This window comes from Salvelinus fontinalis, chromosome 20 (genome assembly GCF_029448725.1).
Source record: "Salvelinus fontinalis isolate EN_2023a chromosome 20, ASM2944872v1, whole genome shotgun sequence".
NCBI lineage: Eukaryota > Metazoa > Chordata > Actinopteri > Salmoniformes > Salmonidae > Salvelinus > Salvelinus fontinalis.
This window is the reverse complement of record NC_074684.1, coordinates 3,688,448-3,706,080: the sequence shown is the minus strand read 5'-3', so window position 1 is coordinate 3,706,080 and position 17,633 is coordinate 3,688,448. Positions and strand designations below refer to the sequence as shown.

Sequence of the window (17,633 nt, the reverse complement as noted above, 5' to 3'; positions counted from 1 at the left end):
AGTTTGATAAACTGACTTTTTGGAAAGGCATCCCATGACGATGCCACGTTGAAAGTTAGTGAGCTCTTCAGTAAGGCATTCATTCTACTGCCAATGCTAGCCTATGGAGATTGCATGGCTGTGTGCTGGATTTTATACACCTGTCAGGAACGGGTGTGGCTGAAATAGCCGAATCCACTAATTTGAAGGGGTGTCCACATACTTTTGTACATATAGTGTATGTTGGCAGCTAGTAGAATTCCTTCTGGGTACCTCTGCACCGTCCAGTTAATGACAACAAGTCATCTAAACTGGTCATTTACATTAGATCAAATGAGCCCAGAGGTTTATTTTCACTTAAGTTATTTCACCTTCTGGCATTTTCTGCACAAATCATGCCTGGTGTGCATATTTTTTCCCACTGTTTCTATGGCAGACACTGACCAACAACTTGGCAGCAACACTCCACATCACAGGGTGCTCCTCCCGCGTCTCTCCAGGTAGCAAACAGAGGTGCGCATGAAGTCCCCCTGGGCGTTTACCAGGGTCTCCTTGTTTATTTAGACCGCTGCCCTCCTGGGAGTGACAAAATAATGCACCTTCCTCTTGCTCCATCCCAGGACAAACATAAGGAGACCGCACACGACTGTGGTGGAGCGGCCAACGTCAGCCTTACAGTGAACGTAGACCCGTGTTGTAACGCTCGTCTAAGTCGTCCTCCTCATCTGACGAGGAGGGGCGAGAAGGATCGGACCAATATGCAGCGTTGGTTGAATACATAATGAATTTATTAAATCAAGACGACGAACGCGAAGAACACTTGATAACTACAAAACAATAAACGATGTGAACAAACCTGAACTAGAGAACATATAACATGAACGCACGGACAGGAAGGAACACACGAAAATGAAAGAAAGAACGAAACGAAACGAAACAGTACCGTGTGGTGCGACATACACAGACACAGCAACAATCACCCACAAACAAACAGTGTGAACAGCCTACCTAAATATGGTTCTCAATCAGAGGAAACGTAAAACACCTGCCCCTGATTGAGAACCATATCAGGCTAATTAACCATGAACCCAACATAGAAACACATAACATAGAATGCCCACCCCAACTCACGCCCTGACCATACTAAACAAAGACAAAATAAAGGAAATCAGGTCAGGAACGTGACACATGTGACTGTTCTCCAGGAGACCGTGCAGCAGGAAAACATTCTGGGGTAGCATCCTCGTCCGGCCTGCAGGCGGCAACATACAAGGACATGTCAGAGGAAGGCTTTCTGACTAGTCTTTACACAGATCCATACAAGGATGCAATAGAGGAGGGCTTCATGACTGATCTACAGTCTACTTCTCTCCTGGTCCTTGAGAGACACATTTGCAGTCCTGAACATACCCCAGAGCCCCCCATCCAGCATGGGGATCCACATGATAGGCAAGGCCACAGTCACAGGCCACAGTCCCTGTACAGGTGTATCATGGTCTCTGGGGTCATGTCTTGCCCGGGGTCGCGGTAGTAGCCGGAAAAGATGTTGACCACATCCCCCTCCTTCTGGAGGTTCATCAACATAGTCACGCCCAGCTCCTCCTTCAGCTTGAGGGTCACATGATTCAGCTGGCGAGGGCAGCTACCCAGAAACACCCAGGGCAGGACTATGGGAACAGAGCAGAGAGGGTACAGGGGTTAAGGGACTGGGTTTGATGCCCAGACACACCCAGTAAAGGACCCTGGTTGCAGTGAAGGGGAACAGGGGTTAAGGGACTGGGGTTGATGCCCAGACACACCCAGTAAAGGACCCTGGTTGCAGTGAAGGGGAACAGGAGTTGGGGGACTGGGGTTGATGGTCGATGGGGTAGAAAATTAGGGTAACAGGGTTGGAGTATGGGGAGGTAAGAAAAAGCACATGGTTAAGGGGGTAGGATGGGGAAATATGGAGGGAAGCCTAGAGGGTGAAAGAGCTAAATGCACTAGTCTGCTAGTCTGATTCCTGGTGAGAGCTGCGGTATTTTTAGAAACTGTCTCCCAGACAGACCAAAGGCAACTGATCTAAAGCTGTTTTCACTCATCGAATTTCTCTCCACACGAAAAAAATCCCCACTTCTCAGAAAAGCCATCAGTCCATCTCTCCTCTCTCGCTCTCTCGCTCTCTCACTCTCTCTCCTCCTGTAATTTTCTCCGGCAGTGATCGTTCCCTGACCTCCTCCATTAATTTTCTACCCTGTCACTCTGAGACCAGACTCCATTTAGCTTGAGTAAACTCAACAGCGGGAGGAAGTTACCCGTAAAAGAAGCGACAGCGTCACAGAATGATACCGTTGAGTGACACCACAAGGACCCCTCTGGTTGGGCCAGCAGCTGGTGCCACAGACTTCTGGGTATTTATGGGAAACCAGGGCAGTGAAACTCAAAGACGCTCCTTATTTGCTTAAGAGTTAAATGGAGATTATTCAGGAACATTTGCCTCCACTTTAAATGTACAGCTGGAGAAAGACTCCTCTCTACACCCAGAAACTCTTCAGTTCTTCTAAAATCCTGTGAAATTTAGTTATTCACAACTGTCATAGAAATGGGTATATTCTTTCAACACAAAGGTACAGTTGAATAGCCTCAAGTAAACTTATTTTGAAAATCCCAAGTGTGTAATTTTCGTATTTAGGAGCATCTACACTGTAAAAAAAAGTTTGGGGGATTAAGTAAAAATAACTTATTTAATCTATTCAAGTCAACTAAATGTGGAAAATGTGTTGATTTGACAAATAATGTTAAGTTAACTTAACTTTAACTCAATAAAAGCTGTAAACAAAAAAATCTAGTTCAGTTAGCAAAGAACAATTTGCTCAGTCAACTTTCCAATCAGAACTAATAAGTCAAATAAACTAAAACAAGATCCTAGTTGTGTTGACGAAACATGGCCAGTTATAATAACTATAAATCGTTACATTGTCTTACGTTCCCTCAACTTTCAAATTAGATCCAATAAGTCAAATTAACTAAATAAAGACAATAGTTGTTTGACTTTAAATGTCAAGATAGGATAACTACAAATCTTGACATGAACTGTACTTACAAAATTAAGTTAAATCAGCTAAGACCTGTGTGTTAATTTAACTATCAAGGCACAAGGCGAGACCCAGACGCAGACACGGGAGGCAGATGGTTGGAGTCTTACAATGTTTATTAATCCAAAAAGGGGTAAGCAAGAGAATGGTCGTGTACAGGCAAAAGGTCAAAACCAGTTCAGAGTCCAATAGGTACAGAAGGGCAGGCAGATTCAAGGTCAGGGCAGGCAGGATGATCAAGCAGGTGGGAAAATAGTCCAGAGTCAGGCGGTGTTCAAAACCAGGAGGACTAGCAAAAGCGAATAGAAAAGGAGTACGGAGAAAAACACGATGGTTGACTTGACTAAACATACAGAGAAACAGGAAACACAGGGATAAATACATTGGGGAAAATAAGCGACACCTGGAGGGGGTGGAGACAATCACAGCGACAGGCGAAACAGATCAGGGCGTGACATTAACTTTCGATTCAGAACCAAGAAGTCAAATCAACAACACCAAGATAACAGTTGTGTTTACTAAACATTTCATGTTTTGATAACTATAATTAATTACACTGTCGTAACTTACAAAATCTATTTGAATCCGCTAAGAACAATTTGTTCAGTCAACTTTCAAATCAGAACTAATGAGTCAAATAAACTTAAACAGAATCCCAGTTGTGTTGACAAAAAAATGAAATGTTATATTAACTACAAGTCATTACATTATCTTAGCTTATAAAATCAAGTTGAATCAGTTATGAACTATGTGTTCCCTCAACTTTCAAATTAGATCCATGAACTAAATGCATACAACAGTTGTCTTGACTTTAAATGTCAAGTCAGGATAACAACAAATCTGTACATTAACTTTACTTACAAATTTAATTTCAATCGGCTAAGACCTATGTGTTCATTTAACAGAACCAAGAAGTCAAATCAGTGGTCTGTGCAACTGCGTCCGGTGCACATGTACTGGTGTGTGGTATTGTTTAATAGCGGGGGGAATTTTTTTTATTTTTTATTTGTGAGTGTTTTTGCCTTTCCACATTGTCATTGAGGAAAAATGCATCTTCCATGCATGTTAACTATTTTTATACTCCCGTTAAAGGGACCCATGGAAGGCCACAATACAGCTCCTCATAAGTAAGAATCCCTATGGGGTGCCAACAAATGTCACAATTGGCATTTATTTGATCGGTTTGTTTTAAATCGAATTTGATTGGTGCAACTTTTCTGGAGTGACTTCCCCCATATTCCTTGCAGCCAATAAATTCATGTTTTGTCTGTGAGGGCAAAGGACACATGCAATATCTAATTTTCTGACACCAATGCAGCAAGTCTTAAAGAATATGGAGCCACATAGAATTAACTGTGTCAGTTAATGGGTTCATATGGGCTATGGGTTCATATTGTGTTAGCTGAGGATTACAGGTTTTTACTGCATGAAAGTCTACATATGTGTAACTAAGGCCTTGTCACGACTTCCGCCTAAGTCGGCTCCTCTCCTTGTTCTGGCGGCGTTGGCGGTCGACGTCACCGGTCTTCTAGCCATCGCCGCTCCACTGTTCATTGTTCCATTTGTTTTGTCTTGTTTCCCCGCACACCTGGTTTACATTCCCTAATCACACTACATATATATTCCCTCTGTTCCCCCCCATGTCTTTATGTGGAATTGTTTTGTTACATGTTTCATGTTACGCACCAGGCTGGTTTTTCATTACATTACATTTACATTTAAGTCATTTAGCAGACGTTCTTATCCTCGGGTACCGTGTTGTACCCGAGTGTGTTTAATTGTTTAACTTATGCATTATTGTGACTGTTGTCGCGCTTTGCACTTTTGCCATTTTGGCTGGAGGTTTTTTGACGCAGTTGCGTCCATCTGTTGTTACTTCTGCCAATTAAAGTGTGCGCCTGATCACAACTCCCAGCTCTCCTGCCCCTGACTTCTTACCAGTAGCGCACAACCTGACTGACTATTGCTTATTCCTGTAAGACTAACTGTAAGTCGCTCTAGATAAGAGCGTCTGCTAACTGACTAAACTGTAGGAGAAAGATTTACATATACTATTTCTCCATGCATGTACATGTATTAGAGATCCTAATATTGGGTCTAAGCTTTCATGGCTAGCCATCTAGCAATTCGTGTTTGGTGAGGCCACTGTAGTGAAAGTAATATGTGTAATGTTACAATTGGTTATAAAATAGATTAACTACACAAAAAAACACTCAGAAGGCATCAGCTCACCTGTCCAATTGTGTGATATTTGTGTTTGTGTTTGAGTTTGCTCCTTGTTGGCATATTGATAGGGAACATAGATCACACTTAATTTGGTTTAGCACTTGCTACTGGTAATTCTAGTAATCAATTCTTAAACAAAAGTGTACAATGTTTAGAATCAAACATTTTTTTATGTACTTAAGCCTTGTCGTACTAGCACAATTTATTTTAGAACTCATTGTTAATTTATAGGCAGCGGCATCATTTCAGGAAGTGGATTGATCAAGACCGTGCTTCGGCAACTCTTCTACTGCATTCAACAGGTTTCTAAACTGGAGTGAGTAGCTTGGCAATAGGTGAGTATCTCCTTGAAAACAATATAGTGGTTGTATTGTTTACAAGGAGATACACACCTATTGCCAAGCTACTCACTCTAGCATGTTATTTACCTACTTGGTAACCTACACGGTATAAATATTTATTGGGTAAGTTTATAAAGTGGCCTGTATAAAAAATTATGAAACCTTTTCAGCACACGAATAGCAAGGACATTAGCCATGATGTTACATGCTAGCTAGCTGGTTAGCACCGCACACACTCCATGTTAAAATGGTAATTTGATTAAATTAAGAAAGAAAAGCTGATTTGGCTACATTGAATTAAATTAAATTGGATTACTTGTGCAATTCTGCTACGTGTATGTAAGGGTGCGTGCTGGTGGCAGGGAAGTCAGGCGCAGGAGATCAAACTTGGTATAAAACGGAGCAGTTTAATAAGTGCTCAAAAACTCTGAAAACCAAAATGTACTAAATAATACACGTGGGTACAAAACCCGCCGCACACCAGAACATATCCTGCACAATGCTTACAAACAAACAATCACTGACAAGGACAATGAGGGGGAACAGAGGGTTAAATACACAACATGCAATGAATGGGATTGGAACCAGGTGTGATACAAGACTAGACAAAACCAAAGGAAAATGAAAAGAGGATCAGCGATGGCTAGAAGGTCGGTGACTTCGACCGCCGAACGCCGCCCGAACAAGGAGAGGGACCAACTTCGGAGCAAGTCGTGACAGTACCCCCCCCCCCCCTGCAACTAGATCACTGGAAATAATAAGTTGAACCAACAAATCCTTTTATACAGTGTCGTTTTTCGTGTTCTGTTCACTGTCTGGTGTACTTATGGCACTGATGAATGTGTGGGCTGGTGTGAACTTATCCTTCTCCACTGGGTAAACATGGCCAACCAGTCAAAGCCCTGGCATGGAAGTAAAGAGGAGCTTACAACAGAAACAAACATCTCTAAACTGTCGAAATAACCCAACTGTACCAACAAGTTTGAATTGCATTAGCAAGACAATGGTAGAGAAGTCCTTGGGAGTCACCTCTGATCGATGCGTAACGAACAATGTTCCTGTAAATTGCATTACCCTCCCTTTCAGATAAACAATGATAAATGTATTAGAGAGCGGGCTGTGTAGGATACCGGTGGCTATACTGATACCAGCCTGGAAGTCTCATTTAAAAAGCTATTATTAAAGGAGAGGTATACAAGTTCATGTGCTTCCTGCAGTACAGAGGTCATTGACAAAGGCTTGTAAAGGTCTTGGGCCACAAATGAAAACCGGTTGGACCTGGCCACCCTCTGTTTCATTTTAAGGTGTATATCCAGAGAGGGGGATCAGGCTAATTTTGTCTGTGTCCAGCAGTTCACCTCACAAGGTGTGTGCACTGAGCAAAGATGGCAAGTGTGTGTGCGTGCGTGTCTGTGTGTTTGTGAAAAGTAAAAAAAAAATTTTTTTTTAAATGTAGGCATCAAATAGTTACTTCGGAGGTGACTACAACTACTTTAATACAGATTCCAAAAAAGGACTACTTTTTAAAGAGCGACTGCCTTTATTAAAAAGCAATGAATCCCTTTGAAAACGGCCTATATGGCATCGATATGAGATAGAAACAGTTATTCTGGTGACAGTTTACTACAGTGTAAAGGATCATTTTGGAACATCCCTGTGTCACAGCGGGTACATGAAGGTTGGGTTTTGATTTGACGAAGTCCATTAGCCCACGAACATGGGGTGAACAGCTGTGGTGATTGCTCTCTCTCCAGTAGCATAGACAGTGAGACAGACCTGCCCATCAGAGCCAACGTTGGTACCATAAGATAACGCGTCAAACATTTTTTTACTTGAGAAATACTGCAGCTAGCACCGTAGATATGAAATTGCGCAACTAAAACTCCCTTTGCAAAAATGTCTAAATAAATCATATTTTATCAGTCACATGTGCCGAATACAACAGGTGTAAAAAATACAGAAGAAAAATACAGAAGAATAAGAGATAAAAGTAACAAGTAAATAAAGAGCAGCAGTGAAATAATATTAGCAAGGTTATATACAGGGGGGTACCGATACAGAGTCACTGTAAGGGGGCACCGATTATTTGAGGTAGTATGTACATGTAGGTAGAGTTATTAAAGTGACTATGCAAAGATGACAACAGAGAGTAGCAGTGGTGTAAAGAGGGGGTGAGGGGGGGCTGCAAATAGTCTGGGTAGCCATTTGACTAGATGTTCAAGAGTCTTATGGTTTGGGGTTAGAAGCTGTTTAGAAGCCTCTTGGACCTAGACTTGGCACTCCGGTACCGCTTGCCATGCGGGAGAAAAGAGAACAGTCTATGACTAGGGTGGCTGGAGACTTTGACCATTTTTAGGGCCTTCCTCTGACACCGCCTGGTATAGAGGTCCTGAATTGCAGGAAGCTTGGCCCCGGTGATGTACTGGGCCACTCGCACTACCCTCTGTAGTGCCATACCAGTCAGTGATGCAACCAGTCAGGATGCTCTCGAATGTGCAGCTGTAGAAATTTTTGAGGATCTGAGGACTCACACCAAATCTTTTCAGTCTCCTGAGGGGGTTATAGATTTTGTTGTGCCCTCTTCACGACTGTCTTGGTGTGCTTGGACCATGTTAGTTTGTTGGTGATGTGGACACCAAGGAACTTGAAGCTCTCAACCTGCTCCACTGCAGCCCAGTCGATGAGAATGGGGGCGTGCTCGGGCCTCTTTTTCCTGTAGTCCACAATCATCTCCTTTGTCTTGATCACATTGAGGGAGAGGTTGCTGCACTGGCACCACAGGGCCAGGTCCCTGACCTCCTCCCTATAGGCTGTCTCGTTGTTGTCGGTGATCAGGCCTACCACTGTTGTGTCATCAGCGAATGTAATGATGGTGTTGGAGTCGTGCCTGGCTGTGCAGTCATGAGTGAACAGGGAGTCTCGGAGGGACTGAGCACGCACCCCTGAGTGGCCCCTGTGTTGAGGATCAGCATTCCGGATGTGTTGTTACCTATCCTTACCACCTGGGGGTGGCCCGTCAGGAAGTCCAGGATCCAGTTGCAGAGGGAGGTGTTTAGTCCCAGGGATGAGTTTTGAGGGCACTATGGTGTTGAACGCTGAGCTGTAGTCAATGAATGGCTTTCTCACATAGGTGTTATTTTTGTACAGGTGGGAAAGGGTAGCGGGGAGTGCAACGGGGATTGCATCATCTGTGGATCTGTTGGGGCGGTGTGCAAATTGGAGTGGGTCTAGGGTTTCTGGGATGATGGTGTTGATGTCAGCCATGACTAGCCTTTCAAAGCATTTCATGGCTACAGACGTGAGTGCTAAGCGTTGGTAGTCGTTTAGGCAGGTTACCTTAGTGTTCTTGGGCACAGGGACTATGGTAGTCTGCTTAAAACATTGGACAAGGAGAGGTTGAAAAAGTCAGTGAAGAGACTTGCCAGTTGGTCAGCGCATGCTCGCAGTATACAGCGGTGGCCCGTTGCTGTAGGTTCATGCTCTACAACATTCGCAGAGTACGACCCTGCCTCACACAGGAAGCGGCGCAGGTCCTAATCCAGGCACTTGTCATCTCCCATCTGGATTACTGCAACTCGCTGTTGGCTGGGCTCCCTGCCTGTGCCATTAAACCCCTACAACTCATCCAGAACGCCGCAGCCCGTCTGGTGTTCAACCTTCCCAAGTTCTCTCACGTCACCCCGCTCCTCCGTTCTCTCCACTGGCTTCCAGTTGAAGCTCGCATCCGCTACAAGACCATGGTGCTTGCCTACGGAGCTGTGAGGGGAACGGCACCTCTGTACCTTCAGGCTCTGATCAGGCCCTACACCCAAACAAGGGCACTGCGTTCATCCACCTCTGCCCTGCTTGCCTCCCTACCTCTGAGGAAGTACAGTTCCCGCTCAGCCCAGTCAAAACTGTTCGCTGCTCTGGCACCCCAATGGTGGAACAAACTCCCTCACGACGCCAGGTCAGCGGAGTCAATCACCACCTTCCGGAGACACCTGAAACCCCACCTCTTTAAGCAATACCTAGGATAGGATAAAGTAATCCTTCTAACCCCCCCCCCCCCTTAAAAGATTTAGATGCACTATTGTAAAGTGGCTGTTCCACTGGATATAAGGTGAATGCACCAATTTGTAAGTCGCTCTGGATAAGAGCGTCTGCTAAATGACTTAAATGTAATGTAAATGTAAACGTCCTGGTATTCCGTCTGGCCGTGCGGCCTTGTGAATGTTGACCTGTTTAAAGGTCTTACTCATATCGGCGGCGGAGAGTGTGATCACACATTTTTCCGGGTCAGCTGGTGCTCTCATGCATGTTACAGTGTTATTTGCCTCGAAGCGAGCATAGAAGTAGTTTAGCTTGACTGGTAGGCTCGTGTCACTGGGCAACTCTCGGCAGTGCTTCCCTTTGTAGTCTGTAATGGTTTGCAAGCCCTGCCACATCCAAAGAGCGTTAGAGCCGGTGTAGTACGATTCGATCTTAGTCCTGTATTGATGCTTTTGCCTGTTTGATGGTTAGTCGGAGGGCATAGTGGGATATCTTATAAGTTTCCTGGTTAGAGTCCCGCTCCTTGAAAGCGGCAGCTCTAGCCTTTAGCTCAGTGCGGATGCTGCCTGTAATCCATGGCTTCTGTTTGGGGGTATGTACTGTAAGTACAGAAACTGTGGGGACGAGGTCATCAATGAACTTAAGAAATATGTCAAATAAGTGATCTTAGATTCATTCTGGAGATTTTGAGGAAGTGAAATAGAATTCAGCATATACAGTGTCTCATGGCGGACAAACATCATTAACCAAACGCGGAATCGGTCAGGAAACCTCCAAGACAAATCTCGTTTTCCTAATGAGCAACAGAACATAGGGCCAATCGTCATGTTCAGTGGCTTTTTAAAACTTTTTTAAATACAGATTTCAGAAAGTGACTACTTTTTCGAAACCACTTCAATTCAGATCTCAAAAAGTAACTACTTTGTAAAACCATTTGAATACAGATCAGAGAAAGCAACTACATCATTGTTTTTGTGGGGATACAGATCTCAGGAAGTGACTTTTCAGAAACTATTGGATTGGATGCCTTCAACTATTGGCTGGGCTGTATCTGGAACTGCTTGTTGAAGTTAGAAATAGAATGAATGGAGCACGTAGGACTCTTTCAACATGCCACTGAAAAAGTTGAAAGCTGCAATTCATTTTGTGATAACCGGAAAATACTGCGGAGATTTAAAGCCATTTCGAAGCATTGTTGGATGTTTAGCAAAAACAACTTGAACCATTTTGTCAATCTGAGGTTAGGTGTTCTTCTTACAAGCACGCACTATACCATCTTTAAAGTGATAGTTAACTCAAACAAGCTTACATGATTTTCCAGCTACGTTCGCTGTATTCAAGAAGGCAGTTTGCGATGTTTAGTTTCCTTTCGACACTTAAAACTTCTTATGGCTGCAGCCCGACGCCGGTACACTTATGACAACAGCTAGCTCAAGTGGAGGGCGCGAAATTCAAAATATATTTTTTTTTAAATATTTAACTTTCACACATTAACAAGTCCAAGACACCAGATGAAAGGTGCACATCTTGTGAATCAAGCCAACATGTCCGATTTTTAAAATGTTTTACAGGGAAGACACAATATGTAAATCTATTAGCTAACCACGTTAGCAAAAGACACCAATATTCTTACTCCATCAGTTTATGACTCCATCAGTAGCTATCACAAATTCGGCCAAATAAAGATAAAAATAGCCACTAACCAAGAAACAACCTCATCAGATGACAGTCTGATAACATATTTATTGTATAGCATATGTTTTTTTCGAAACATTTTGCATATTTCAGGTATAATTCATAGTTTACATTTCAGCTACAATCAGAAATTGCACCGAAAGCAGCCATAATATTTACAGACACCAACGTCAAATACCTAATTACTCATCATAAAACATTTCTGAAAAATACACAGTGTGCAGCAATTAAAGACAGGCATCTTGTGATTCTAGACAATATTTCCGATTTATTAAATGTTTTACAGCGCAAACAAAATGTAGAGTGATATTAGCATAGCCACAATAGCCAGAAACACTTGGGCGCCCACGACCAGTCAACATGCACGACAGATATTAGAAATAGCATCATAAAATGTTTCTTACTTTTGGTGATCTTCCGTCAGAATGTTGGATAAGGTGTCCTTTGTCCAGAATAGTTGTTGTTTTGATCTGGAACGGCAAATATCCCTCTTCATTTAGCATGGGCACTTGCCAAGTGACACGGATTACTCCAATGTCAACAAAGTTAGAAAACGGAACACGGCAAAACTCCCGAAAAAGTTTCAATAATCTGATTAAACTATATTGAAAAAACATACGTTACGATGATATGGTGACATGTATCAAATCAAATCTAAGACGGAGATGTTCGTCGTTCATAACGACAGCTAAACAGAAGCCATATCCATGTCCTCTTTCGCGCGCTCCAGAAACAGGATATGGACGGTCACGTCAAACAAAGACCTTTTATTCCACCTCAGACCAAGATAGACACGAAATTTCTTCTCTCTCCGCATCTTGACAACCAGGGGAAGGCGTAGGAAGTGTTTGTAGACTCTTACGTAACACGCCCATGTATAGGCATGCAGTTGAACAGAGCATAGATTTCTGACATTTCACTTCCTGGTCAGGAAAAGTGCTGCAGAAGGATTTCTGTTTCACTCAGAGAAATAATTCAAACGTTTTTAGAAACTAGAGAGTGTTTTCTATCCAATTGTAATAATAATATGCATATTGTACGAGCAAGAATTGAGTACGACGCCGTTTGAAATGGGCACATATTATCTGGCTTCTCAATACGCCCCCTGCAGCCATAACAGGTTTTAATAGACATATTTTGTTATTGTTAGCGTTCTCAGTAACACTTAACATTACACTGTTCATGTGTACACTGTGCATGTGTAATAAAATGGTAATTACGTTTGGAGCAACATTTTATAAGTATGTTATTACATAATAATTGCATTTGAACTGCATAGCAATGAGCTAAGAGTTTTTGTAACTACTGTGCCCAAGAGGAATAAGGACTATTCCTTATTTCATGTAATAACTTCATTATTATAAAGCAATTTCCAAAGTCCTATGTAACAACAGTGTTGCTATTGAAATAATCAGTAACGACACATGTATAAAAACTTGATGTCAAGTGTTACTGTATTACCTTACATCTCCCTCATTATGAAATATATATTTGTTAGTCATTTTGAAGCTGGAAAAGTGGTCTATTCTAATGTTGAGGCGTTTCCATGTCTCTCATGTATTTCATTATGAGAGATTACTATAGGCTATATTAAGATTCATATCTAAGAGCTTTTGAGCCATGTGCATTTGATGATATATTTAGACTAATTCAACTGTTCGTCATCAAATATTTGGCAGCCATTTAATAAAAAAATTCAAATCTGAAAATGTTAATGTTCAAATACCTTCACATATTATTTGTTTTTTCTTTGTAGTATTTAAAATACTTTCTAATATTATTTGTTTTTATGAGATACATTTGAATTTGAAAGAAAATATTTGCCTTTTAGTTGATACAGCACTTTCAAATCAACTGCAAAATACAACTATTGTCTGCCCTGTAATTAGCTACTCAACTCTATTTTCAATCTGAACATTGGAATGACTGCATTTCATACAACCCCTCATCCTGCTGTCAGTAAATTACTTCATATGGCCCAAACTGCCAATTAACCACCATGACACACAGGCAAATGACTCGCCATCGCTCTTAAAGTTTGTGAAGAAGGTGGGAAATTAAGAAATGAAATGATGATGATGATGACAGTCTGGCTAGCGCATTGCAAATAGTTATCAGCGACCTCACAAAAGTTTCCCCCTCTTCTTCACATAAATCTCTTTGTCTTTAACACTTTTAATCTCTCGTTCCTCTAATGGATTTTGCGAGCGAGGGCCAACGAAATGAGCTATCTATGAGGTGCTCAGAGGACACAACTCAATTCGGACACCTCTTCCTCCTCTATCGCTCCAACCCATGAAAAGAGAAAGTCATGGGGTTGATGAGATACAACCACTAATGGTTTAATTCCTGAAGGGCCCTTGAATGCGTTGTACCACTGAATGAATTGCCGAATGCCTCACAAAACCCTGTTTCAATTGTAATTAAACATTTGTGTGAGAGAGGAGGCTAGTAGGAGACATGAGAGAGGAGGGTAAACATGGCTGGCTGTCACTGCTCAGAGATTGAAGAGGGTCTAGCATCCCACTCATGACATGAGGATGTGGTGGGAGGAGCTATTCACCTCAGGATCAAATATATCAGTGTTATGTGACATGGTGAGGTACAACCCAGGAGCAGAGAAGAGAACCAGACGAAGAAACAGTGGTTTAGGAAAAAACTTGAATACTTTACTGGAAAACGTTCAACAGAAGGTACAAAATTAAACTGGGAAAACAACAAACACTAAGACTCAAACTCACTCAGGAGACACTGCACACGGCAAAAAAATCAAGCTTCTACAAACGATAACAAAACAACAACTCCCTGAAAAGGGAATTATAATTAGCACACTGCACACTGCCCTATCCCATCTGGACAAAAGGAATAGCTATATAAGAATGCTGTTCATTGAGCAGAGCTCTGCATTCAACACCATAGTACCCTCCAAACTCATCATTAAGCTTGAGACCCTGGGTCTTGACCCCACCCTGGGCAACTGGGTCCTGGATGTCCTGACAGGCTGCCCCCTAGATGATGAATGTAGGAAACAACATATCCACTCCGCTGATCCTCAACACTGGTGCCCCACAAGGGTGTGTGCTCAGCCCCCTCCCTATTCACCCACGACTGCGTGGCCCTGCACGCCTCCAACTCAATCATCAAGTTTGCAGATGATACTACAGCAGTAGGGTTGATTACCAACAAAAACGAGACAGCCTACAGGGAGGAGGTGAGGGCCCTTGGAGCGTGGTGTCATGAAAATAACCTCTCACTCAATATCAGCAAAACAAAAGAGATGATTGTGGACTTCAGGAAACAGCAAGGGGAGCACCCCTCTATCCACATCGACGGGACAGCAGTGGAGAAGGTGAAACGTTTTAAGATCCTCGGTGTACATAAACTCAGCAAAAAAAAGAAACATCCCTTTTTCAGGACCCTGTCTTTAAAACTTGTTTGGAATAGGGGGCAGCATTTTCACGGACCCATGCCAAATCTTTTCAGTCTCCTGAGGGGTTATAGATTTTGTCGTAACCTCTTCACGACTGTCTTGGTGTGCTTGGACCATGTTATTTGTTGGTGATGTGGACACCAAAGAACTTGAAGCTCTCAACCTGTTCCACTGCAGCCCAGTCGATGAGAATGGGGGCGTGCTCGGGCCTCTTATTTCTGTAGTCCACAATCATCTCCTTTGTCTTGATCACGTTGAGGAAAAGGTTGATTCACACAGTCTCCTCTGAACAGTTGATGTTGAGAAGTGTCTGTTATTTGAACTCTGAAGAATTTATTTGGCCTGCAATTTCTGAGGCTGGTAACTCTAATGAACGTATTCTCTGCACCAGAGGTAACTGTGCGTCTTCCTTTCTTGTGGCGCTTGATGGTTTTTGCGACTGCACTTGAAGAAAGTTGTTGAAATTTTCTGGATTGACGACCTTCGCGTCTTAAAATAATGATGGACTGTCGTTTCACTTTGCTTATTTTAGCTGTTCTTGCCCTAATATGGACTTAATCTTTTACCAAATTGGGCTGTCTTCTGTATAGCACATGTATACCACATGTCACAACACAACTGATTGGCTCAAACGCATTAAGAAGGAAAGAAAATCCACAAATGAACTTTTAGCAAAGCACACCTGTTAATTGAAATGTATTCCAGGTGACTGCCTCATGAAGCTGGTTGAGAAAATGCCAAGAGTTTGCAAAGCTGTCATCAAGGCAAAGGGTGGCTACTTTGAAGAACCTCAAATATAACATACAGTATATTTTGATTTGTTGAACACTTTTTTGGTTACTGTATGATTCCCTTAGGTGTAATTTCATAGTTTTGATGTCTTCACTATTATTCTACAATGTAGAAAATAGTACAAATAAATAAAAACCCTTGAATGAGTAGGTGTGTCCAAACTTTTGACTGGGACTGTATATATATTCATTTTGTTTTGTGGGGTGGGGGCGGGGGCCCTCGCGCTCCTGGCTGCAGACCACTCGCTCCCCGCAGTTTGGGAACCACTGTCACGCCCTGGCCTTAGTATTCTTTGTTTTCTTAATTATTTTAGTTAGGTCAGGGTGTGACATGGGGAATGTATGTGTTTTTTGTAGTGTCTACGGTGGTTGTAAGGTTTAGGGAGTTTATTAGAGTAGTTGGGTTTATGTTTAGTATAGAAGTCTAGCTGTGTCTATGGTTGAGTTTAGGTATCTAGGAAAGTCTATGGTTGCCTGAATTGGGTCTCAATTAGAGACAGCTGGTTATTGTTGTCTCTGATTGGGAGCCATATTTAAGGCAACCATAGGCTTTAGCTGTTTGTGGGGAATTGTCTATGTCAGAGTGTTTAGTGGCAGCACTTCTGTTTGTATAGCTTCACGGTCGTCTGTTTTGTTGTTTTTGTAGTTTGTATAGTATTCGTTTTCGTTTTCATCTTCTTTCTCAAATAAAGAGGATGTACTTTCCACGCGCTGCGCCTTGGTCCCCCTCTCTCCTAAAGACGATCGCGACAACCACTGAACTAGACTACTGCAATAAACCGTCTCACATTGGTTTCACAATAGAGAAAGAATCATAAAGTACAGGTTCACAGAAAAAAAACGTGCTGTTTTCGGTTAGGCCTATTGATTGTCATGGATGCACAGAAATTCCAAAATGTGTGTTTTTAGTTCAGTTTATTTGTTTTTCATTATGTGATCTACAGGCTAAGATAGCTGTTTATTTGATTGTAGGGTTTGAATAGTGTGATAAGACACCAACATATGTCGTGAGAATCACAGCATAGGGTACCAAATCTATTCTAGCTCTTAAAGGGGCAATAGCCTACATTGGGTGTACAATTTCCGACTACAGCATTATTAAATCTGCAGTTATTCTTCGGTTATTTATTCTGTCACCAATAATGTTAACATGTTACTACTATCTTCTGATCACTATTATGTCTCATCTCTTAACTAAATGCATTCTTAACTTCCAAAATGTAAGTAGGTACGATATATTCAGCTGTCCATCAACACATTCTGATGTCCATCAAAGCCCAGAGTGCATTGAGTGAATGTTGGGAAAAGATCTTGATTCCTTTCTAGACATAGTACATGTGAACGCAAAGAGGATTCAAACCACAAAATAGGTGAAGTGAACTGGCAAATGAGTTGAGTCCTCATTCAAAGGCAAGGGCAGTGTGAAAACAAAGTGAACTGCTTTTTTTTTTACCCCAGAGTTCACTTTAAAGAGGACTGAGATTGGTTATTTTAAAGAGGACTATTTGTGAAAACAAAATAAAAGTCAATTATGTGCTTCATCTCGTCCGTACGACATACGTCACCTCGATCGAGTGTCCAACAGGGTGGCATTACACCCCATCCACCAGGTTGCTCTGGTCGTTGACATAACATCTTTGGATTAAAGGTAATGTGGTGGTAGGTAATAGGCCTTCAAGTAGGCCTTCAACACCAAATAAAATACAGTTTATTCATAAAGTTTTTATTCCAATTCACTGTTGATCCAAGTATTTCCAAATAGGCCGAGAGTACTGTGAGCTAGGCTGCATGGAAAACCATCACATGCTAATTTCCAATGCTAATAACTTTGGGGCTGATCTAGTAATAGTGGTAGTGCTTCTGCCTGGATCACGGTTAGATATCCCTGCTTCACCACTCGCTTTCTGACCTCTATCCCTCTCATCCATCTCATATTCTAATCTATCTTCACAATACCCAAAGGAAACATACCATATACAGAAGATGAGTTAGATTGCAGGGAATGATGGATGAGATGTGGTCCTTTGGTGTGACATTGTAAGGCCTTCTGTCCTGGTGTTTCGCA

At 42.2% G+C, this 17,633-nt stretch overlaps 1 pseudogene; it reads right to left on the bottom strand.

The window, feature by feature from the left end:
- Window positions 1-449: 449 nt before the first annotated feature.
- LOC129817091 (laforin-like) lies at window positions 450-17,496 on the bottom strand (annotated as a pseudogene).
- Between the last annotated feature and the right edge of the window lie 137 nt (window positions 17,497-17,633).